At 47.8% G+C, this 24444-nt stretch overlaps 1 long non-coding RNA gene across 2 annotated transcripts in view; it reads left to right on the forward strand.

Annotated features, from left to right (window-relative positions):
• Positions 1-815: 815 nt before the first annotated feature.
• LOC140909795 (uncharacterized) overlaps positions 816-24444 on the forward strand; it is a 114167-nt gene continuing 90538 nt past the window's right edge. Inside the window, exons 1-2 of one of the 2 annotated variants that reach the window (XR_012158353.2) lie at positions 816-893; positions 2387-2504. This is a non-coding gene — a long non-coding RNA (uncharacterized LOC140909795). The remainder of the gene's footprint in view (positions 894-2386; positions 2505-24444) is intronic. The other variant, XR_012158354.2, reaches the window with a different exon arrangement.

The raw sequence follows: 24444 nt of genomic DNA on the forward strand, positions 1-24444 counted from the left end.
TCTGAGCTCAACCAAAACCCACAGGAGAGATGGGAGCCCAGATCTTCTAAGGTATTTAGGCAACTAACTCAGTGGTGTAGTGGGTTGGACTTAGGTGTAAAATTTTCAAAGGCTGCTAAGGCCCATTTTCACTTTTGAAAATAGGGTTAGGTCCTAGGGTCAAATTTACAAAGTTCTTTAGGCCCCTAAAAGATGCAGATAGGTGCCTAGTGGGAATTCCAAAAGCACCTGAGTGAGTTAGCTGCCCGGATCACCGCGGAGGTACTTGAGGCTGACCACGTGCAGTGTCTCCTCGCAATCGTGGGGATGACACATCCTTGGCAGTCTCTCAGGATTCTCTGGCCATTGTGACAAGCCTTAAACCCTTGTCGTGGATTGACTACTTTAGTCTCATTAGTGTTGGGGCACGTCTACCCTTGGGGTTCTGGGCCTTGTTTTGAGGGTCTGCTCTCAACGGCTGATGCTCCGCGGGGTTGGTATGTTCCTGTCGTGAGGGGTTTGTACTGAAGCCAATCAGCTACAACAATCTGGTCAATTCTCCTTGTAGCTGCAATGGCCAAACATTTCTCTTCCACTGAAAATAACCAATGAAACCTTGCAGAAGGACCATTCTGGAGTCCCCCTCTGTCATAAATATAAAGGGAAGGGTAACCCCACCTTTCCTGTATACAGAACTATAAAATCCCTCCTGGCCAGAGGCAAAACCCTTGCACCTGTAAAGGGTTAAGAAGCTAAGATAACCTCACTGGCACCTGACTAAAATGACCAATGAGGAGACAAGATACTTTCAAAGCTGGAGTGGGTGGGGGGGGGAACAAAGGGTCTGTCTGTCTGTGTGATGCTTTTGCCGGGAACAGATCAGGAATGCAGCTCAGAACTCCTGTAAAAAGTTAGTAAGTAATCTAGCTAGAAATGCATTAGATTTCTTTTGTTTAATGGCTGGTAAAATAGCTGTGCTGAATGGAATCTACATCCCTGTTTTTGTGTCTTTTTGTAACTTAAGGTTTTGCCTAGAGGGGTTCTCTATGTTTTGAATCTGATTACCCTGTAAGGTATTTACCATCTTGATTTTACAGAGGTGATTCTTTTACTTTTTCTTTAATTAAAAGTCTTCTTTTAAGAACCTGATTGCTTTTTCACTGTTCTTAAGATCCAAGTGTTTGGGTCTGTGTTCACCTATGCAAATTGGAGAGGATTTTTATCAAGCCTTCCCCAGGAAAGGGGGTGTAGGGCTTGGGGGGATATTTCGGGGGGGGAAGACCTCTCCAAGTGGGCTCTTTCCCTGTTCTTTGTTTAATACGCTTGGTGGTGGCAGCATAGGGTTCAAGGACAAGGCAAAGTTTGTACCTTGAGGAAGTTTTTAACCTAAGCTGGTAAGAATAAGCTTAGGGGGTCTTTCATGCAGGTCCCCACCTCTGTACCTTAGAGTTCAGAGTGGGGAAGGAACCTTGACACCCTTGAAGGCTACTGGAACCAGGAAATCTCCAGAAGGCCCTGAGGAAAATTATTGGGAAAAGCCTTTCTCAAAAGAAGCTGGCAGTCCACACTCCTGAGGGCTTAGTGGGCTTTTATTATGCACTTTTCTCTCCAGCCTTCGCTAGCGTGGCCCTTGAACTCTCCTTGATGGCTTTGCCTCAGAGGTCACCTTGGTTCTCAGATGACCTGCAGTAAATGAAGCTGGAGCTGTCAGACGGATTGGGTTGTCTGCATATTTAATGAATTTAAAAACTTCATTTTTAAAATGTAATGGAGCTGCTGCGTGGTCCCTGGGAAGAAGCCGAATCCAGGGTGTTTGCTGGAGAACTGACGTCTGGAATGGCAAGCAGTACATGGGCCCTTGTGCTCAGCCTGCCTAAAGTACAGATCTCTCTGCCATGCCACCTATCACAAGTGTTCTTAGGGCGCCAGTCTCACTCCAATTTCCTTTTTTACTGTGCTGGTTCATTGGGAGGAACGCGGCACAGCAGGTTGCCTCATCTTAAAATGGGAATAATGGTGCTCGCCCTCCTTTGCAGAGTGTAGCAATCCAAGTGTAGAAGTAGAGTCGTATTAGTCACCGTGACATTGGAGTCACCTGACCGGGACTCGAGCCCTGAGTTCTATTCCTGACTCTGCTCTGCTGGGTGGACTTGGGAAAGTCTCTTCCTCTCTCTCTGCTTCCCTTCGCATCCTGTGTCTGACTTGTCGATCTAGACTGTGAGCTCCTCAGGGGAGGGCTGATCTCTCCTTATGGGTTTGTATCTGGTCTCAGGTGAGACCTCTCAGCACTATTGAAGACTGATCGAACGTCTAGGTTCCACTGCACAGAGTTACAGCATCCAGCCCCTTTAAAAGTGAACACATGATTCAAAACCAGATTTTTCACTCCAGGCCTTTTCTTTTTCAGCTTGTCCAGATGAGAGACAGCCACATTGCGTTCTGTTGCATCATACAGTGCAAGCCGTGGGCTCACCAGCATAATGATTACTTTCCCACTGCCCAGACACTGCTGAGATTCAGAAGAGGTATGTGTCTAAAAATATCACAGTGTGATGAATGTACAAAGAGACCACCTTAGGTGTTTTCCTCTTTCAAAAACACAATTGAGCCAGATTCTCAGCTGCTGGAAGTCTGAGTACATCATATAACATGGGGAAAAAACGTTAATTTATCATATGGACACTCCTATATTCTGCAGACATGATTTTAAATTTGGAAACTGCTCAGAAAAATAGGATTTGGGTTTTATTTTGGGTGTATTCTGCCGAGCAAAGCCATTTTCCTTGCCCAGATTTACGAGAGGCCCAGAACCAGCTCCTGTCCTTCACCCCTGCATGTTTGCAGAGAAACCTGTCCAGTGCCTGCATGTGGAGGGAGAGTAGATCTAATGCTGTGTTTGCTATAATGTAGGTATGATGCTGACGAATAGCGCTTGAGCTCATAAACATACCTGGGGCTGATCTTAGGAATTTGTCCCCCCAAAAAGCTTATTGACTTCAACTCAAATGGAATTTTGGTTGCATGAGCAATACAGATGGTTTAAGCTGGGATGTGAGCTAGATCAAACTAGGGGAGCATATTGAGTCAGTCCAAAACTATTCATGACCACTGGGTGTTTTCCTTACTCTTAAGGAGAGCACAAGGCTGTCGGAGTGGCTGCACTGGGTCTGTGTATGTACAACGCAATCTCCTGGGCAAAGCCCTTCTAACATAGGGCAGAGGGAACTTGAATTTGGTCTCCAAGTCAGTCTAGGCACTGGAATGTCATAGTCTGGAAGTAGCTAGTTTAAGCTGGGGCTCACTGGAAAAGGCTAGTAGAAAATTGGTTTCACTGTACTTTGGAAAAAGAAATAAAGCAAACATTTGCATACAAATCAGCTGTAAAATTAGTTGGCGGGGAGGAGGGGGCTATAAAATGGATTGCAGTTATTAGATGAAACTCCTTTAATACCCCAAGGAGACAGGGATCCTCTATCGAGTTAGGCAAGGCATCAAAATCTATTTCTCCTTTTTAAACCCTTTTTGTTCCTGTGTGACCCTCCTATAACAAAGTACTTTCTATAGCAAAACATACTTGGGCAGCACATTTCCTAATAAATGCTGCAGTCACCAATTGGCTCATTCATTTCTGGGGTAGTCGATGCAGATCACTGCACAGTGACAAATGTTGCATCAAGCTGCTTGTGTCTAAATGTGTATTGCAATCAGAGGTAGGCACTTGGGTGCTTGAGAGGGTGAATCACTAAATGTTCTTCATAACATCCTTCCCTTCCCCACCCACCTGGTCGCCTTGCTCTCCACACAGACTTTAAAGTGGGGCTTCTTGAAGTGCATGTGATCGCCTCTTGAAAACTGATGTGCACTGACTGCTCGTTTACTTTTGAACTCGGAGGTGCCCGATGTTTTGATAAATTGGTGGTTTGTGTTTTACAATCTTATCCTGTGTGTGTGTGTGTTTTGATTCTCACAATAGAGAGGATGCCTGTGGCTTGATGCAAATGAGCATCAAAGTTCCTTTATCAGGACTGCTGCAGAGAAGAGCAAATTGACGAAGCTTGGTTGCAAAGAGAGGAATGGGGAGTTGGAGGAGGCCTGGAGCCTGGCCGGAGGCTTCAGACCCCATGCACTGAAATTTGACTTTCTGGTTTGTGGTGTTTGTGTTTTGTGATTTTTTTTTTCATTGTTTCTTTTAAAGCAAATGAGGGTTTTCCCCCTCCCCTGTAGAAATAAAAATTGTGTTGTTTTTTTTTAAAAAGTGGTTTTCCTTGAATTGTATTAAAAAAAATATTGCTCCCCTCTGATGCCTGATATCGTCAATAACGAATCCTTATAAATTCTGGGTAGGTTTATAGAATTTTATACAAACCAGTTGCCAGCTGGTTGCTTAGGTGGGCGTTTTAGCCAAAGGCTGAGACTCTCACTCCTGCCTAAAATGAATGGGACTCTGGCACCCAAAGCTCATAAGCAGCTTTGAAAATCCCAATTCAAAGCACAACAAATTAAAACTATGTCAAAAGGCTCCCAAATGCCAGGAAATTCAGCATTAGGGTTAGTGGGGTGGAATGTCACATGTCTGCTCCTTCCTAAGTGTGACTTAATTTTCTTTCAATGTCTGTCCATGAATGAATACAAATCAATATTTTAATACAAACTCCTGTTTTGAAATGCTCCTGCAGAGGCTTGCCAAAGGGGAGCAGAGGCCAGATGTGGCTCTTCATTTGCCTTGGACGTGGCTCAGCCATGTCGCTAAAATGTTTACATTCCATGGGCCTGTGCACAACAGCCAGCGTGCCCCACTGCAGCAGCTGTGTGCCGTGCCCAGCTTCTGTGTGCACCTGGTGTTTGTGGGAGTGAGGTCACTGAGCAGAGACCATGACCGAGTGCAATCCAGCGAGTGTTATGGGCCAGATCCTCAGCTAGTGGAAATCAGGATCAATCCCACGCTCTTCAATGGAGCTGTGTGGGTTCCCACCAGCTGGGGATACACTCAGTAAATGGGCTGTAGCTACCTCCCCGCCTCCCCTCTGTTCTTAGTGTAAGAGCTGTTAACGTCTCCCATTGCTGCTGACTTTCTGCCTTGACACTCCTTGCGCTGAAGGCGCCCTGCCAGAAGCTGGGCTCCCTTTCAGAGGCTGGCAGGTATCCTGCTTTCTTGGCCGTGTTTCCAGAGCTGTCTAGCTAAGGGCAGTGCTCTGTCAGCATCCCTGGGAAGCTGCTGGGCTGTGTGACACGGTGGGCGCCATCCAGTTTATCCACCACTTCCCTGGAGATGGTTGAGGGCCCTGCTGGGCAGCCACCAGCCTCTCCACAGAATGCCGCTCGGAATGGGCTCTGCGGAGGGAGGGTGGTCGTGGGGCTGGGACGCTGGGCTAGGAACCCTGGTGACTTTGGTCCAGTTCTCTGCTCTGGGTGGGCCTGGGGATGTCACTTAGGGCGAGATCCACAAAGGGAAAGACTAATAAGGGCGAGTCTGCACTGCAGACGCCTTGCTGGCACAGCCTGCTCGTGCAGGGGCAGTGGAAGCTGGCATGGCTACACCACCTCCCTGGGTGACATCAGCTGTGCCAAGAGGGGCGCTTGCATGGTTGTGTCTACACAGCAGATCTGCTGGCGTAGTTGTGTTGGCCGGGGCGTGGGTGAGGGGGGAGGGGAGGGGAGTCATGCTCCTAAGCAGCACAATGGAAGCTTTGTAGTGTGGACTGATCGTAGGCTCGGTGCTTCAATGCCTAACTTCTTAGGCACCTGGTGCCCACTGGAATCTGCAGCCGCAGGTTGGGCCCAGGCTCCCTGGATGATGCACGGGGAGCGGGATCCACAGAAGCCAGCCTGCTGAGCAGGGAGCTGCCTGAGTGAGGCAGTGGGGGAAGCTGAGGAGTGGGATGGGGTCTAATCCCTGACCCTCAAAGATGGGGGAGGTACTGGCCTCTGCTTGGGATTCACAGCCATGAGCCCTCTCCTGGAGTCAGGTCCCTCAGCCTGGGAGCCCCAGGTTCAAATCCCACCTGATGCTAAACAGGGACTTGAACCCAGGTCTCCCGCAACCTGCAGGAGTGCTCTAGCCCTGGAGCTGTTGGATGAAAGGGCACCGCCACCTCCTCTTGTGCAGGGCCCGACCCAGCAGGTGTGCTCTGAGACAGCCTCCTAAATTGGGCCCTGCACACAAGACAGGCAGGGAAAGCACTGAGTCTGAGCATCCCACCAGGGCTTAGGCATGAGCTGGGTGCTGGGCATCAGGATGGAGGCCACCAACAGACATTTAGGTGCCAAGGGGACTTTATCAGTGGGACTGTAAGCACGTAGGGCATTTGGGCACCTGCAGGGCCAGGTAGCAGCTGGGTGGGAGGTTAGGTGCATAAATCCCCTTGTGAATCTAGCCCTTTCTCTCTCTCTGCCTCAGTTACCCATCTGTAGGATGAGATAAGAGCAAGGTCTCTGAAGGTAAATACCCGGAGGAGTTGGGCGGTGCTCAGACACTGCCGTTGTTGGAGCCAGAGAAGTCAGTGGATGGTGGGCATGTGATGATTGCAGCTTCTTAGGCTGTGCTCTGGCTTTGTGCACGTAACGAGAACACCCTGGGAACTGCTCGGTCGGGGAAGGAGGCTTTATACAGACAGTGGAGCAGATGTGGTTGTAGACAGCATGGGGCAGCCCCCCTGGCCAGTAAGTCTGCTCCAGAAGCACAGCACAGTCCCAAAGCTGGCTGGAGCAGGACTGCTTGTGAGAGGAAACCTTGAGTGGCATACGCTGCTGCACCGGCTCCAACATCACTTCCCCAGTCCCCTAGCTACACTTTGGAAAAAGGCCCCCAGGGCCACTGGCAGCCAGCAGAACATAGAGCGTCCCTGAGGCTGCTCTAATTGACATTCAGGGACTGGCCCAGGAGTGTAGCAGGTTTGGGGAAGTGAGAGTGGATGTATTGGCATCTTCTATCTACCTTTGCACCCTTTTCCCCCCACTGCTGCTGAGCTGCCCCAAGCTTAGATTCCAAGGCCAGAAGGACCATTGTCATCTTCTAGTCTGACCTCCTGTATCGCACAGGCCAGAGACCTGTCCCCAAATAATTCCTGGTGCAGAGCTTATGGAAACACGTCCAATTTTGGTTTTAAAATGGTCAGTGATGGAGAATCCACAATGACCTTTGATAAACTGTTCCAATGGGTAATTACTCTCACTGTTAAAAATGTATGCCTCATTTCCAGTCTGGATTTGTCTAGCTTCAACTTCCAGCCATTGGATCTTTTTCTGCTAGACTGAAGAGCCAATTCTTAAATATTTCCCTCATGTATGTATTCTACACTGTAATCAAGCCACCTCTTAACTCTTCTCCTTCTGACACTAAATAAATGGAGTCTACCACTCTGAGGCAGGTTTTCCAGTCCTTTCATCATTCTCGCGGCTCTTCTCTGAACCCTCCCCTATTTATCAGCATCCTTCTTGAACTGGGAGCACCAGAATTGGACACTGTGTTCTAAGCAGTGGTCACAGCAATGCCAAATACAGAGGTCAAATAACCTCTCTCCTCCTACTTGAGTTCCCCCATTTATACATCCAAGGATCACATTACCCTTTTAGCCATGGCATCACACAGGGAGCTCATGTTCAGCTGATTACCCACCATGACCCCCACGTCTTTTCCAGAGTCACTGCTGCCCCCATCCTGTAAGAATGGCCTACGTTCTTAGTTCCCAGATGTATACATTTACATTTAACCATATTAAAACACACGTTGTTTGCTTGTGCTCTGTATTAGTGACTTGTCCTCTTCATCATTTACCATTCCCCTAATTTTTGTGTCCTCTGCAAACTTTATCAGTGATGATTTTTTTTTCCAAGTCATTGATAAAAATGTTAAACAGCATAGATCCAAGAACCAATCCTAGTGGGACACCACTGGAAACAGACCCATTCAATAACGATTCCCCATCTACAATTACATTTTGAGACCTATCCGTTAGTCAGCTTTTAATCCTTTTAATGCGTGCCATGTTCGTTTTATATTGTTCTAGTTTTTAAATCAAAGTATCATGAGGTATCAAGTCAAACTCCTTACAGAAGTCTCTATATATTACATCAACACTATTCTCTTTATCAACCAAATTTGTAATCTCATTTAAAAGAAATCACATTAGTTTGACAGGATGTATTTTCTATAAGCCCTTGTTGATTGGCATTAATTATACTACCCTCCTTTAATTCTTTATTAATTGAGTGTCATTTTAGCTGCTCCATTATCTTGCCTCAGATCAATATCAGACTGACAGGCCTATAATTACCCAGATCATCCCATTTACTCTTTTCAAAAACTGGTACAACGTTAGTTTTCCTCCAGACTTTTGGAATTTCCCCAGTGTTCTGAGGAAAATCAGCATTAACTAATGGTCCAGCGAACTCTCTTCAAACTCAGCCCCCGCTCAGGGTCTGGAGCAGCATGACTGTCTGTCTCTCTCTGCTTCCACATGTGTGTATGTAACACACGTGTATCTCTAGTATGCCATACACATGCGCACTCTCTCTCTCTCACACACACACACGTATAATAGAATAATACTCTGTGCTCTTCACTCAGCAGTTCGTTATTCAGCCAATAAAAAAGCTTCCAGTGTCATGTTGCTGCAGTCCTGGGTAGTTATAATAGAGTCTGTAGTGCCTGCCAAATTGTAGATCAGCCAGTATTTTCTTGACAGCTCATTAAGCGTAATTCTTGTTTGCTGGAGCCACAACTCAGGTTTATGTGTCTCCTTTCAGAAAAAAATAAAACCCTGCTGCCTATGCCCACACTTTAACAGTGTGTTTTGTATCAGTAATGTAACTCCTAACAATGTAAATTAAATCACATGCCAAAAAAAGTGTGAGTGGGGGGGGGGAGGGCGGGGGGAATAGTACGTACAAGCTGCAAAAGTTCTTGGGCTTCTAGTGTGTCATTTTCTTCCCTCCCCGCAGTCCCATCCCAAATGAGTGCCTTCTGGCTGTCCTGTCATTGGCCAATGTGCCAAGGGGATCAGTGTTCATCTGATCCCAGCAGTGAGTCCCAGCGTAACTGTGCTTCGCCTCCTGGAAGCCGTGTTCAGGAACCCAACGTCAAACACTTCCTCTCTTTTTTTCATTTGAATGAAACTAAATTCAGGATGTTTTGTTTTCCCAATGTTGATGCTGCAGGTTGTGGGTAAGAAGTGAGGCAGCTGGGACAAACGACATCCACTGAGATATGGCCTGATTTTTAAAGGAATTTAGGCACTGACAGGTGTAGATTGGTGCCCATCTACATCTTTAGGCTTCTAAATATCTTTAATAATCTGGCTCACAGACTAAAATGATTAAATACATTAATTCAGTGAAAAATATATTTTTCTATTGTTTCTGCTTTGCAGATTTGATAACAAAAATTAAAGTCACACTTTTAAATGAAGACTCCGTTTAAATTTCAGCTCTTCTAGATTAGATGGATTTTGCTGGCTTGTTTGCTAGCTTGTTTGCTAGCTCTTGCCTGGCAGTGACTCTGTTGGGGAAGGGTCTGTCTTCACTGCATGGTTAAACTGGGCTCTTACTCAGATGCTGTCCTTAACCCAGCTCCTGTCCCCACACACAACCCTCTGGCATGAGTTTGGTGGTGCAACCGGACCCAGCTAGGGCTACAGGCTAGAGCATCTGTGAAGCTTTCACTTGGGCTGGTAGCCTGCCCACTTTGCACTGAGGACGCAGGCTAAACCATTCCAGTGTCGATGGTCTGCTGGTGCCCAGAAGAACGGACAAGTCCTCCCACAATTCACTGGGAAAGAATCCTAGAACGGCTTGGCACAAAGAACCATGGGATGTGCCCCCAAGGAGTCTCAGTGACACGCACAGCTGAGCACAGCAGCCGTGAGGACACAGGAACTTGAATGTGGCTTTGTAGTGTGGCCATTTGCACCTGGGCTAGACTAACCCGGGTGCTCGGGCCTGCTCACCTGAATTAACTCTGCGGTGAAGTCAGAGCTTTGAAAGTGACTCTGTAACAGTGGTGTCATAGTGAGTTTCATTCCACCTGCTCTGGCAGCGTCAGGGAATCTCAGAGTGGGAGTCACTTACATTTAACGCCCTTGGTGGCCCCTTTGCACTGCTAGAGAAGTGGAAAGTGGATTCAGTGTAAATGAGAACCAGGCTCAATCTTCGCTGTTCAGTTATTTCCATTAGTGTAGTTGGATGGTGAGTAATGTGATATGCTACTGTACAAGTTGGAGGGGGACAGGAGACTGAGAGGTCAGTTAAAGTGGTGAATGTGGGGCTTCATGCATGTTAAACAAGGATCCCTTAACTGGACATTATCTTGCTTTTTGTGGGAAGGTTTTCCCCTGAACTAGAAACATAGGAACTGCCCAGGGTCTCAGACCCAAAGCCAACCTAGCTCAGCGACCTGTCTCTGACAGTGCCCAGTGCCACATGCACAGAGGAAGGTGCTTGAGTCCTGCAGTAGCAGACATGGGATAATCTACCCCTCATGAGGGTCTCCTCCTGATCTCTAGTAATTAGAGACTGGTTTAAACCCTGAAGCATGATGCTTAATCTCCCTTCCAGAATTGTTATCATTAATGAGAACTCTGGATATTCTTGCTATCTTTATCCATGTCCAATCCCTTTTTGAATCTTGCTCATTCTTGACTTCCTGTGACAGTGAGTTCCACAGTCTAATTACGTATTGTGTGAAACAGTATTTCCTTTTACCAGGTTAGAATTTGCCACCCTTTATCTACTTTTTAGTCACTATTTTTACCACATTGTTTGTGTGTGTGTGTGGAATTGTAACCTAGGACTGGGGGAAGATACAAGAAGAGCTGTAATGTGATGAACTAAATGTTTCCCTGTTAACAGAAACCAGGGGAAGGGTGCAGCTTCACACAAAATGATTGCACTTCAAAATCCAGGTAGACCCCAAGCCTACTTCCATCCAAGGCAATGGAAAAACTCCCATTCAATATCTCCTGAAGGATCAAGCCCGTAGCCCCAGACTAAGGCCCCATCTCGCCACTATGTCGGAGCCACTCAGCAGCCATGCCAGAGTTTATGCCACCAGAGTGGAGCCCAGCTCCATTGTGCCCCTCCCACCATGGTACCCTTGATGTGCCCCCACCCTGCCTAAACTAGACGCTAGAGCACCACACAAAGGGCCGAATATCGATTTTTCCAAGGAATGAACCTGCAAAGAGGCCACTAACTCCCCCGCCTGGCTGAGGAAGGGGAAAGCGCTGCACTGACATACATGGACTGTAAAGGACAGAGCCAGATGGAGTCAAACCATTCTGAATCTGGCCAAATTTCACTCCTCACGCCAGCTGGGCCCTTGGTGGGGATGGGGCGTAAAAGAAAGTCCATGCACAGAAACACGCGGGATCTTCATTTTCAAATTTGTGCTGCTTGGCTCTCCAGGTAGTTTCCTTCCAAAAGACAGAAAAGGCAGGTATGATACAGCTAGCTACTAAACCCATCCTTCCAAACGCCCGTCTGACATCTGCAGAGGCGTTGTGGGGTCAGAGGTAACTCTGTTAAACCAGGGAATTTACACTGACCGAGGTCTCTAAAGTCAGCAGCACAAGAGTGTGTTTTGCAGTTGCGAGTGAAGGAGCACGTTAATGGCAGACAGCCTGTGCAGAGGGGAATCTCTTTCTCAGGATACGTGACCACATTCTGTTTTATTACAATCCCATTCCTCACAGAGAGCGGTCTCTTTGCTGGATGGGCTGGAGCCCAATGCTTGTTGCTGTCGGCCATGTTCATCCAGTACTGTGGCTGACAAAGAACAGGAGAATCTCTGAGAGGACTCAGCAGAGAAATGTAACATCTTCTGTATGTGGCATTGCCTGCTTCAGACTTTTGATGGTTGCCCCTTCTCTCTGGGCTTCCTTTTGCATCACTTTGGGGTGATGTGGAGTGGCTGGGAAGGACGCTTGGGGTGTCTTGGTTTTGTGCTAGCAGCCTGCGCTGTATTCACACACTTGCAACGTGACTCCTCTGTCAGTCATCCAAAAACTGTGCTAAACTCTTCCTGGCTGTGGGAGGGGATTGTAGCTAGAATTTCTGAAGTGGGTGGAAACCTATGAGTAGGGGGAACCCCTCTGCATTAACCTGCTTTCGTTGCTCGGTACACATGAAACCTCCTGGCAAGAGGATGGAGAACCAATGGAATAGATCAGTGAATCTCTGAGCACCGTCCCTGCCCTTGGTGGCATCTGGTCACACAGAATCCTGCTGGGCCCTTTTTGGGTGAGCTTTTATAATACCATTTTCTGCTGGTGATGCAGAAAAGCTGCAGGTTCCCTCCATTCCACTTCGTACGTTATAGGTACAACAGGTGCTTACGACGCTTATTTTGTCTGTCTTTGAACGAAGACCAATTCCGTGTTCCCGAGGCAGGATTTAATATGTAACACAGGTAGCTTTTCGGTAGGGTTTCTGCAGCTTGTGAAGGGAGTGGAGAGCTGGCCTTGTCTGCCCAAGAAAAAAGGGACTGTTCGGTTCCGTTCCGTTCCAAAGGCAACTTTTCATGAGGCACCAGAAAGCTGCGGAAGGAGGCTGCTGGTGGGGCCACCAGGCAGCACTGCCGGCATGAGTACAGAAAATGGACTACATTTCCCCACTCTGTGCAGTGACCCAAGAGGAAATCCCGGCTCTACTGACGTCAGAGGCAAAATTTCCATTGACTTCAGAGCAACCACCATTTTCCACCCCCCCACACACACACTTCGTGAAAGGAGGGGCAGGTAAGGAACATGTCCTGCCACGTTTGGGCATTTTATATAAACTATTTACTCTTCTCTTCAGTCAAACAAAACTATAACTTTCCCGAAGAACCCCAGGAAGTTGCAGGACAGATGTAATACATTCTGATAGCTCCAGGAGTCTAAAGCAGACACAGCCGTGTGTTCTGCCTACTTTTTATATTCATTTTTATTTATTTATTATCCTTTCAATTCTTTTTATTGGATATTTCAAAAAAAATACCCATACTTCTTCAAAGAGAACAATATAAAGCAGCTATATATTCGGTACACTCCACGATATGTTTATCCTAGATCTCTTAGAGTAATAAGCATGATAAATGTGTCTGCATTCTCTTCTCCTGGATAGGTCTTCGCTTCAGTTTGGATTTAGGTTATTTTCAACTAGTAATGGATTGAACCTTGAAAGTTTCAGTTTAGATTCAGCTCCGAGAAGCAGTTAAAATTGAGAAGTTTGTCCACTTTATTCATCCTTTTGTGCTGCTTCCCCACAGAGTTGCATGACCCAGCCAATCTCGAGTGTGCAGAAATCATGATGCAGGCCTTGATAATCAAGAGATTTGGCTTAAAAATCATGAGATTAAAAAATAAATAAAAGTAAAATAGATCCCAGGACTTCCAAGCTCCCAGCTCTGCTGTAGTGAGCCGGGGAGCTCTGAGAGCCTTCCCCCACCCTGGATTTCCAGGTTTCGTGTTGCTGAGCCCAGCTAGAGGTCCAGAAAAAGGAAAATCAGGGCAGACCTATTGCTGGGCATGCCCAGAGACATGTCAAGAGATTTGGACTGAATATAGCAGTTCAAGGGTCACTTCTGAAAGACAAGGCATGCTCAGTCAGGAAGAGACAGGGCTATTTCCAGTTCTGGTGTCCACAGTTCAAGAAGGGTGTTGATAAATTGGAGAAGGTTCAGAGAAGAGCCACGAGAAAGATCAAAGGATTGAAAAACATGACTTAGGGTAACAGGCTCAAGAAGCTCACTCTCTTTAGTTAAACAAAGAGAAGGGTAAGGGGTGACTTGATCAGTCTATAAGTATCTACACAGGGAACTAATATTTGATAGGGCTCTTCAGTCTAGCAGACAAAGGTCTAACAAGATCCAATGGCTAGAAGTTGAAGCTAGACAAACTCAGACTGGAGATAAGGCATACATTTTTAACAGTGAGAGTAATTAACCATTACTAATGAGGGTCATGGTAGATTCTCCATCACTGACAACTTTTAAATCAAGATTGGATGTGTTTCTAAATGATCTGCTCTGGTTCACACTGGAATTATTTTGGGGAAGTCCTATGGCCTGTATTATTTAGGAAGTCAGACTAGATGACTACAGTGGTCCTTTCTGGCCTTAGAAACTATGACCTATCAATTTCTGCATTCAGAGGGAATTGAGGATGGAGGACAGACAGTTCCAACTGAGAAATTTTGAACACCAAAATGAATGCAGCATTTTCCCCAAGACCTGTCCCTGCAACGTTACAATGGTATAAACCCAGACCCTACTGCTTATCGGACTGTCCTCATCCTCCCGTGTCTTCACACCCATGCCCCAGGCGTTCCCCTGAGCTCCCCACTGTTGGAGGTTCTGACCAGATTTTCTGGATTTTCCCCCAACAATGTGGAGATCTAGAGCCTTCTGCCATTTACATCCTGGTTAATAAGAACACTGAGTGCTAAAAACAACTGGTTTTCCCGACTTCTCTCAGGGAACTCAGAGCGCACATTTCATGGCTCAGTTTCCTTACACGTTTCAGATGTCACCAAGCTCCATCCATTTGTTTGTATTCTGGAAGCACCTCCGGGGCTCAGCCAAGATCGGGGCCCCATTGTTCTGGGCATTGTGCCATCACATTCTGAGACAGTCCCTGCACCAAAGAGCTCCCAACCCGCAGAGATGGGAGAGAGCCAAGGGGGTACTTTTACCCCCCCTTTTACACATGAGGAGAAGAACAGAGTGAAACTGACTTTGGAGTCATAAAGAGAGTCAGTGGCAAAACCACGAATTGAACCTGCTCTCCTGGGGCCCAGTCCAGCGTCTTAGCTGCAAAGTCATCCTTGCTCCTTGGACCCTCTTTGCCTCGCTCGCTTCATGGATTCTCTGTGGCTTTTCAAATTTTAATCTGAAAAGATCTTTATTCTCCCTTATGGTCGCTTCGCTGCTCCCTCCCTCTGCTATTGGGTACCTCTGCAGCTCATGCATCCGACGAAGTGGGGATTCACCCACGAAAGCTCATGCTCCCATACGTCTGTTAGTCTAAAAGGTGCCACGGGACTCTTTGCCGCTTCTGCAGCTCTGTTATTTCTACAAAGTATTTGAGGGTATAATTTGTAGGAGAGACTGTGTGTGTGGGGGGAATACACTAGCATTTTGTAATTTTTAACAAGAATGCTGAGTCTGTGCATATGAGTCTAATACTCCTAGGGGACCCAGACCCAACAGCTGGTAATGGTACCAGCTGCGATTTGAGACTCCGACGCTGTGGTATCCCATGCTTGGCCAGCCTGAGAGCCAAATGGCTAGAGCTGGTCAACATTTTTGAATGTTGCTTTTTATTGGAAAATGGTCTTTTTTTATTTTTTTTCTAAAATGATACTTTGGGCAAAAATTTTTTTTCATTGACTAAAAATGTGTGCGCTTTTTTTTCCATTTTATTTCTGCAAAATTATTAGCGAAAGCGTTATTGGAGTACTTGATAAACAGATTTTGAGAGCTCTACTGATGATGCTTTTGATTTTAAAAAAAATGGGGAAAAATGAATAAATATAAAGAGCATTTTCAATAAAACTGAACCTGGATCTGCTGAACACCGTTTTTGCAAAAATCGGCTGTGGTTTTTCATCCTGCTCTGATTATTTCCCAAAGCTCAGAGAGCTCCCCAGTCAGCCCCTTGAGGCAGGTTCTCTGCCCTCTCCTACCCCCTTTGCCCTGCTGGAGTGGTACAAAGGGAGCAGAAAGCACCTGTAATTGCTTTGCGGGGGCTTTCCCCTTTGTGTGGGAGTCTCCAGCCCTCATAGATCCGGCCTGGCCACATCTCCCTTCCTGCCGGAGTGTCAGGGACAGGGACTGGAGTGCACTGTGCTCTAGCTATGCTCATGGAGACTCTTGCTGGCTGGTGCAAATTAGAGCAGCCCCTAGGCTGTTCTAGCCAGGGTTGGGGCAGAGAATCAGGGAGCTGTAAGTGGCTGTTGGTTCTCAGCTTCTCTTGGCCCCTTTTCCTGGGCTGCCCGGAGGTGGCAGTGTGGGGCAAGGTAACCATCCTTTGCTGGCAGAGGGAGTCGCGCTGGTCTCATGCAGCTCCCAGAGCCCAGTGGGGACACAAGGGAGCAATCAGAGCCATTCTCCTCCCTCATCTGTGTGGTAGCAGGCGGCCAGCACGGGTGCTGTTGAGTAGGGAAGGAGCAGCAGCATCTTAGGATGCTGACCGTGTCCAGCAGAGCTGGGGATGCTGGGGAGAGGGGCTGGATCCAAATGCTCCACTGCGGACTCCCAGGTCATGGCACCAAGAACACGTTTCCTATTCATAATCAAGCACACCGAAGGGCCACAGTTCATAGACTTGAGGATCACAACTGGCCCTAGGCTTGGGGTTGGATACCCTTGCTCTGGGGTGTTGCTTGCTGGGAGCAAGAGGCTGGCGAAGTGGAACACGTGTGGGGACAAGACACCCAGGAGAATCTTCAACAGCAATTTCAGGAGACCTCGCCGCTTCCTTTCAGCCAAGCTCAGATACTAGTTACATTAGGGGAACGAAATCCTCATTCTGAGACATTTCAAGGTGAAAGTCTGCCCCAGAGTCACTGAAAGCAAAGCCAGAGGTGCTCCTGTGATTTCCCCAGCCTAAATCTGGAGAAGGGAGAGTAGGATGGAACCAGGACTTCCTGATTACTGCTGAGGTTATTTGGTAGGGAAACCACAGTATGAAAACAATAGGGGTTCAAGGGAAATGAGCTTCGATTCCTTGGACTAGGCAGCCAAGGTCAAGAACCCTGTGTCAAGATGCTTGTGGCTAAGTCTCGAGGGACAAGGAGAGTGGTCATGAGGCTTGCTGGGGAGCAAGGGGTCCTGTACAGAAGGATGCTCCTGATGGGAGGGTAGGAGGGGTTTCAGTGCTGGAAACCTACTTTCATCTATGGTTTTGATCTTCTCTCCCAGAGTCTTGGGAAAGGATCACTGCTAGCCCCACCCCAGCCATGGGAGACAAGCAGTGATGTCAGCTTTCATGATATAATTGAGTCTTGCAATATTGGATATTTTTCTTAAAGCCCCAGCTCCTGGAGTCATGTTATTTAATGAGTAGGGCCCTACCAAATTCACCGTCCATTTTGGTCAATTTCACAGTCATAGGGTTTTAAAAATCGTGAATTTCATGATTTCAGATATTTAAATCTGAAATATCATGGTGGTGTAACTCTAGAGAGCCTGACCCAAAAGGGTATTGGGGGGCGTTTACACGGTTATTGTAGCGGTGTCCTGGTACTGCTACCCTTACTTCCGCGCTGCTGCTGGTTCCGTGCTGCTGCTGCTGCCTTCAGAGCTGGGCTGCCGGAGAGCGGCGGCTGCTGGCCAGGAGCCCAGCTCTGAAGGCAGAGCCCCCGCCAGCAGCAACGCAGAAGTAAGGATGGGATGGGCTGGTATTGCCACCCTTCCTTCTGCGCTGCCGCTGACGGGGAGCTGCCTTCAGAGCTGGGCACCTGGCCAGCAGCTGCTGCTCTCCGGCCGCCCAGCTCTGAAGGCAGCGCAGACGTGAGGGCGGTAATGCCACAGCCCCCCCTACAATAACCTTGTGACTCCTCTGCAGCCCCTTTTGGGTTGAGACCCCCAGTTTGAGAAACGCTGGGGTCTCCCCAAGGAAATCTGTAGAGTATAGGGTAAAGGCACACAAAAGATCAGATTTCACAGGGAGAGGCCAGATTTTACGGTCCGTGACATGTTTTTCACGGCAGTGAATTTGGTAGAGCCCTACTCATGAGCATCTCTTCTTTCATTTGAAGAAGAAGGAAAAAGGTACATTTCTAGCTCTTGTGCTTGTGGAGAAATTCTGGAAAATGGCCCCTGGAAGCTCAAAACCCAGCATGCAACTAGTGTGAGCCCAGTGTTTCTTCTGGATGGGGGCCAGGCCACCTGAGTGCCTCTCCCCCTCCAGCCCCTGCACCGTGTGTGTGGTGGGGTGCGGGCCGGAGTGGGGCAGGCGCTGTTTAGCCACGGGCTGGAGCAGAGTTTTATTAATCTGGGGGCTGGAGTGTTCCTATAAATAAAGGCCCTGGTGGGGAGGGTGCTGGGTGCAGGGGGAGTCCCCTTCATTCTGCACGGAGGCCGGGGCACATGGCTTAAGAGGGATGGGGACATTTCCTCCCTCTCCCTGGGCTGGTAGCAGTGGCCTTGGCAAGGGTTCATCTCTGCTCCCTCCTCCTGCTTGGGTTGGGGTACCCGGTGCTGACAGTGCCCCATGTACTGCTTTCACCAGCGAGGGAGACGAGGGGAAGAATATTTGGCTCTCCAACCAGCCCTGCTCTTTGTGCTACTCAGCAGATTTCACGTCCAGTTTGCCTCCGGAGTCCTCCCGTTAGCTCCACTGGGAGCGAGCTTATCTTACACCATGTTATGAATTTCTTAGCCCGGCCATTAATTAGTTTGGTTTCTTAGATAATGTATTGCAGTCTGGTAATCTGAGGATTTATGGGCAGGCATGTTGACAAGCTGATGTTCGATTAATATCTGCCTGGTGTGTTGAAGGCGGAAAGTGTGATATAAATGTTCAGCATCATGCTTCTCTTAAAAAAACTAAACGAAATCTCCCCCTTACCTAATTTTCATGCATCTGATCACTGTCCCCAGAGACAAAAGATCAGAAAGGCGGCCGGTAGCTAGAAGCTGTAAAGGAAATCTCTCCCTTATAAACCTCAGCTGCTGTCTGTCATCTGAAAGGTACAACTGCCAGGTTCCAAAATCAAACCCAGACTTGTCACTCTTATTTGGCTTCTAAACTTGGAGTACTCTAAAATGGAATAGAAGTTAATTAGGAAATTAATTTTAAGGAGGGACTTTTTCTTTCCCTTTACACTGATGCTTTTTCACTTTTTTGTTTGATGTGTCCAGGTGTTGTTTTATAAAAGCAGAGCCCCACATCATGTGGTTTCACCAGATCTCTGAACATCTCAGGAGGTTCAGGGCTTCCAGCCAGCACCCTCCTGGGCCTTGAAACTGCTAACAGCTGGGTGTGTACTTAGCGGTATACCTTGAGCCCCAGCCCCTGCTTAGCACCCAGCACGGGTGTCGTCCCATTGGAGTCACAGAATCATAGGGTTAGAAGGGACTGCCAGGGTCATCCAGTCTAGCCTAGCCCCCTGCCAAGGTGGTGGAGTTGTTGTGTCTAAACCATCCAAGACAGATGGCTCCAGCCTCCTTCTGAAAACCTCCAGGGATGGAGCTTCCACAATCTCCCTAGGCAGTCTGTTCTTACAGTTAGTGTTTCCTGAGATTTAATCTAAATCTGTTTGAACCCATTGCCTCTTGTCCTGCCCTCTGTGGCAAGAGAGAACAGCTTTTCTCCATATTTTTTATGGCAGCCTTTCAAGTATTTGAAGACCATGAGCATGTCCCCCCTTAATCGCCTCTTTTCCAAACTAAACATACCCAGTGCCTTCAGCCTTTGCTCAGATGGCTTGCATTCCATCCCTTTGATCATCTGTGTCTCTCACCTCTGGATCCTTTCCAGTTTCTCTGGATCCTTTCTATACCTAGTACGCCAGCTGAGGCCTAACCGGGGCCGAGTAGGGTGGCATTGTCCCCTCCCCTGCCTTGCATGCAGTGCCTCTGTTAATGCAACCTGAAATTGCATTTGCTTTTTTAGCATTGCTTTGCTGACTCATGTGGAGGTTGTGATCCACCACAACCCCCAGATCCTTCTCAGCCGTGCTGCTGCCAAGCCCGTGATCCCCCAGTCTGCAGCTGCACAGTTGGTTTTTCTTCCCTTCGTGTAGCACCGTACATTTGTCTTTGCTGAATTTCATTTGGTCATCTATAGCCCAGTTCTCCCATTTATCAAAATCTCTCTGAAGTTTAGCTCTATCTTCCAACGTGTTAGCCTCCCCCCCGCCGCTTTGTCTCATCTGCAGACTTGATCAGGGTGCTCTCTATTCCTACATCCAGGTCATTAGAAAAGATGTTAAACAACACCGGACCCGGAACAGACCCCTGTGGCACTCCACTGGAGAGCTCCCTCCAATCCGACACCATTCCATTAATAAGGACTCTTTGGTGGTGGTGGTTTCACCCATTATGTATCAACTTAATGGCAATTCTGCCGAGCCCATATTTCTCCAGCTTACTTACCGGAATGTCATGTGGGAGTGTGTGAAAAGCCGTGCTGAAGTCCAAGTATATTATGTCCACCACATCCCCCCCCCATTCACCAAACCAGTTACCCTGTCAAAGAAGGAAATCAAGCTGGCGTGGCATGATTTGTTCTGGGTAAATCCATGCTGGCTGCTGGTGATCACCCCTCCGTCCTCCAGGGATTTGCAAAGTGAATGTTTTATACATTGCTCTAGTAACTTCCCAGCTATTGAAGCCAGGCTGGTTGGTCTGTAGTTCCCCAGCTCCTCCTTTTTCTGTTTTTTCAAGGTGGGCACTACGTTAGCCCTTCTCCAGTCTTCGGGGACCTTTCCTGTCATGGAACAAAGTCAAAGCTAAGCACGTGCTTAGCATCCGCAGCGTTGTGGTTTTGCTGAGCTGGGAGTTGGAAGGCGGATGGTCTCATCGACATAGCACTGCAGTGGAAGTCGAGATCTCACCTCTGTTCCTGGCTTAGGCTCCCTGTGTGACCTTTCTCTAGCCTGTGACTCAGTTCCCCATTTGTAGAAAGTGGATTGTACCTGACAGGATGTAGGATAGAATCATTAATGGGTTTTATCTGTTACAAAGGCACTGAGTTAACACATGTTGTGAGGTGACAGAGCTGGTGGCCATACTAACCCACAAACCAACAATGCACTTACGTACATCACTCATCTTTAAGCATGTGACACATCCCGTTGACTTCAGTGTCTGCAAGATTGGGGCCGTATGCCCCGGTCCTGCCATTGGCTCAGGTCAGGTGGCCCCTTTGTGGAATTTAGAAGAAGCCGCTTCTTCTAACCCGCCCCAAAATATATATTAAAAAATCATGGAACTAACCTGCAGGTTTGCTGCTGTCCCATTGTTCACGCTGCGGGTGTGGGGTAGCCCTTCCCCTGCTCCGTGTCTGGTCTATTTGGGGTGTCCGCTCTTCAGGCAGGGACTGTCTGCTTCTCTCTGTTTGTGCAGCCCCTAGCACGCTGGGGCCCCACTCCTGGCTGGCCCTCAGGCACTGCAATAGTAAATGATTATAAGAAGCAGAAGCCGTGCATTTTCCCATCTCTCAGTGCAGACTGGCTGCGTTCACTAGAGTAGACAGCCCAGCGCTCTTCATTTTCACTGGGGTCGATAGTCTGGCTTTCAGGCGGTTTGGCCCCAGTCATGCAAAGTGATTCAGGCTGGCAGCCCCCCACCTGTCCCTATCAGCTGGCAATACCAGGGCCTTATTCAGTCGCGCAGTGCTTCAGCAGTGAAAACACTGCAGGGGAGAGCTAAAGGCAAGCAGAACCGTTAAAAAGTCATGACAGCTTTTCAACTTAATGTATTTTAACCCTTTGTTTAAGCACACACAACTAAATTTGTGACCTCCTCCCTGACCAGGCCTCAGAAGTGCATTGTCTCTTCCAAGACCAGAAAATACCTAACACAACTGCTGAAATATCCATTATAGGACGCTGGTAACCTGTAGACTATGATGATAGCTGCACTGGAAGTTTTCTGTACATAGTGGTGTTGTAGCCCCGTTGGTCCCACGATATGAGAGTGACCCAGTGGGTGAGGTAAATATCTTTTATTGGACCAGCTTCTGTCGGTGAGCGAGACAAGCTTCTGCAGGGGCCATCACCTGTACTGTGATGGAATTAGTACTGCAGGTGTGCAGTGTGACTACCTTTGGGCCGCAGAGAGCCCCACTGGGTGTGGTGGGATTGCTTGGCTGCGTATGTGTTTACGAGTTTGGGTCTGAGGTGCAGGGAATTTTCTGCTGACGGCTCACAGCACAGCTGTACGTATTCCTTTTCTCTGCTCAGAGTGCAGCTCGAAGAAGAGGGCATAACCAGTGCTTAGGGTGGGGCCTCTTCTCACCGTGGCGAAGGAATCCTGCTCCAGAAATAAAGTTGAAGTTGACTTGCTTTCAAAACTGACAAATTTGACTTGTCAGATGCAAGTTCAACTTGTGGACAATTCACTAAAGACAGATAATCGCTATAGTAACTGCTGCATCACGTTACTTACAGACAAGCACTTTCCACCACAGACGGGGAATTTCGCTGAAAACCTTTTGCTTGTTTTATTCCTTTCCTGATTGTTTAATTGAACAGAACATGATCTGGGGACCTTTCTGTTTTTCAGACTGATTGTTAGCTGTAAAAACTGCCACCATTTACATCTGCCAAAGGGTTTTGCAAACACTAAATCGGTTCTTTTTTTTTTTAAAGACACAGATTTCTTCCACTTGTGGAGAGAGACAGTGAGCGAGCAGTAAAATTGTGAGTCGGGAGTGGCTCAGATTTATCTGCTTTCTCTCTCCTCAGCTCCCCTCCTCCCCCTCCTTTTGGTTTTTCTTCCAAGAAACCAACAGAATTATGACTTCAGGTTTTTAGGACTTTTATTTATAGAGCACCAGAAAAGTGTGCTGGGCTTTTCAGAACATATTAAAAAGCAGGGTTACTCCTGCTGCACTTATGGACTAACTCAGAGAAACTAGGACTGTGGCAGGATTGTGCAAATGTAGCGTCTCCATGGGTGTGAGGGAGAACTGTCATTTTCTTTTCTTTTTTTCATACTTTTTTTTTTTTAATGTTTGGCTTGAACATTGCCCGGGGATACAGTGAAAAATTAGACATGACATAAGTGAAGAGAGTTAGAAACCCTTAGCCAGCTAAAATGTCTCAGCTCTACAGCAACTGAGCAGCTGTACAAGGGTTTATTACCCTCTGACTGGATTACGCCCAGGTAAATTCAGCAGACACTGAAATTTATAGCTGCCTTTCAGGAAAAGATAAACACACTTTCAACAATCTGGACATCAACGCTGTGGAAATTTTTGTCTCTGCTGCTTTCAGCCAGACGTAACTGTATGGCAACTTGATCTTGAATACTCTACATTACCTGGGACAGAGTTAATCTCATTGTCCCTAGTTTAATGCAATCCAAGGGCCTCAAATACCCGTCCTCTGGTTTCCCCCCTCACCTAACATAAGTAGGTAGCAGTGAGCACTTGTTCATTTTGAACGCAAGATGCAGAATCACCTCTTTGTCCTGTGTGCTAATTCATTGCATTTTGCTTTGCTAACCGACGGGCAATACAGTCTGGTGTCCCTTATCGTGCCCACCTCCTCGTATTTTGCTGCTTCGAATACTTCTTACAGAAACCTGGAAGAAAAACACCCAGCCATTTTTGCAAGTGTTGCTGGAGCACAGGGCCTGGTCCCCCTGCCCATTGACATCAGTGGGCCAGTCATGGATCAGGGCCCCCGTTGTGCTAGGCCCTGTAGGCTGGAGCCACAAAGGGGCATAGGCTCAGTGGTGCAATTCCTGCCGTCAAGCTCCCTGGTGCCGAAGGGACGCCACAGCCCCGAGTTAGGCCCAGGCCCCCATAGGGTGATTTAGGCACCTACATATGGGATCTGCAGAAGCCAGCAAGCTGAGGAAGGCGCTGCTGGAAATGATGAGGTGGAAACGATGAGGTGAGAGGTGTGGCCAAACTCCCACCCCTCCAAGGGACTTGGGCACCTCCCTCTGACCTGGATTTAGGTGCCTACGTCTGCTCAGGATTCACCTGCTCTTGGAGTCAGGCAGCGGAGCCCTTTCATGCAGTGGTGGTTCCTTTTGTAACCTTTATCCCAGGTTGGGGCGCTCGGCTGGGACGTGGGGGACCGGGGTTTGATGTGCAGCTAGGCTCAGAACCCGCAACTCCCACTTCTCAGGGCAGTGCCCTGCCCCAGAGCTGCGATGTTTCTGTATTGAAGCAGGTTCTCTTTGGGTATTTGGGTGGCCCACTCCGTGATGCGCTCTGCTTCTGTGGCAGATTGTCCTTGTTTGGTGAAGGCGATTTTGTGTGTGTTTAAAGTGTGTCTTTGGGACTTCTCCTCAGACCATGTTCTGTGGTATCTGCAGGCCAGGCTGTAGATAATTGATTTCTTGGTGTGTCTGGGGTGGTTACTGGATCTGTGAAGGTAGGTTTGGTGATCCGTGGGTTTCTTGTGTATAGTCGTCTGTCTGGGACCCACATGGTTACAACGACTGCCCGTCCATCCATCCATCCAACCAATGATGGTGATTTCTCGTGTGTGTGTGTGTAACATATATGAAATTAGTAATAGATCTTGTGGTCAGTTTCTGACCACCCCCACACCACTTTAGCCTCAGACCATTCAGCATTATTGCCTATTGCAGGGCCCTGTTTTCTGTGTATCACCATGACATTTTTCACCATCCTGACACATTCTCTTACAAAGTGGCAGGTTTCAGAGTAACAGCCGTGTTAGTCCGTATTTGCAAAAAGAAAAGGAGTACTTGTGGCACCTTAGAGACTAACCAATTTATTTGAGCATAAGCTTTCATGAGCTACAGCTCACTTCGTCGAATGCATACTGTGGAAAGTA

Source organism: Lepidochelys kempii, chromosome 3 (assembly GCF_965140285.1).
Source record: "Lepidochelys kempii isolate rLepKem1 chromosome 3, rLepKem1.hap1, whole genome shotgun sequence".
NCBI lineage: Eukaryota > Metazoa > Chordata > Testudines > Cheloniidae > Lepidochelys > Lepidochelys kempii.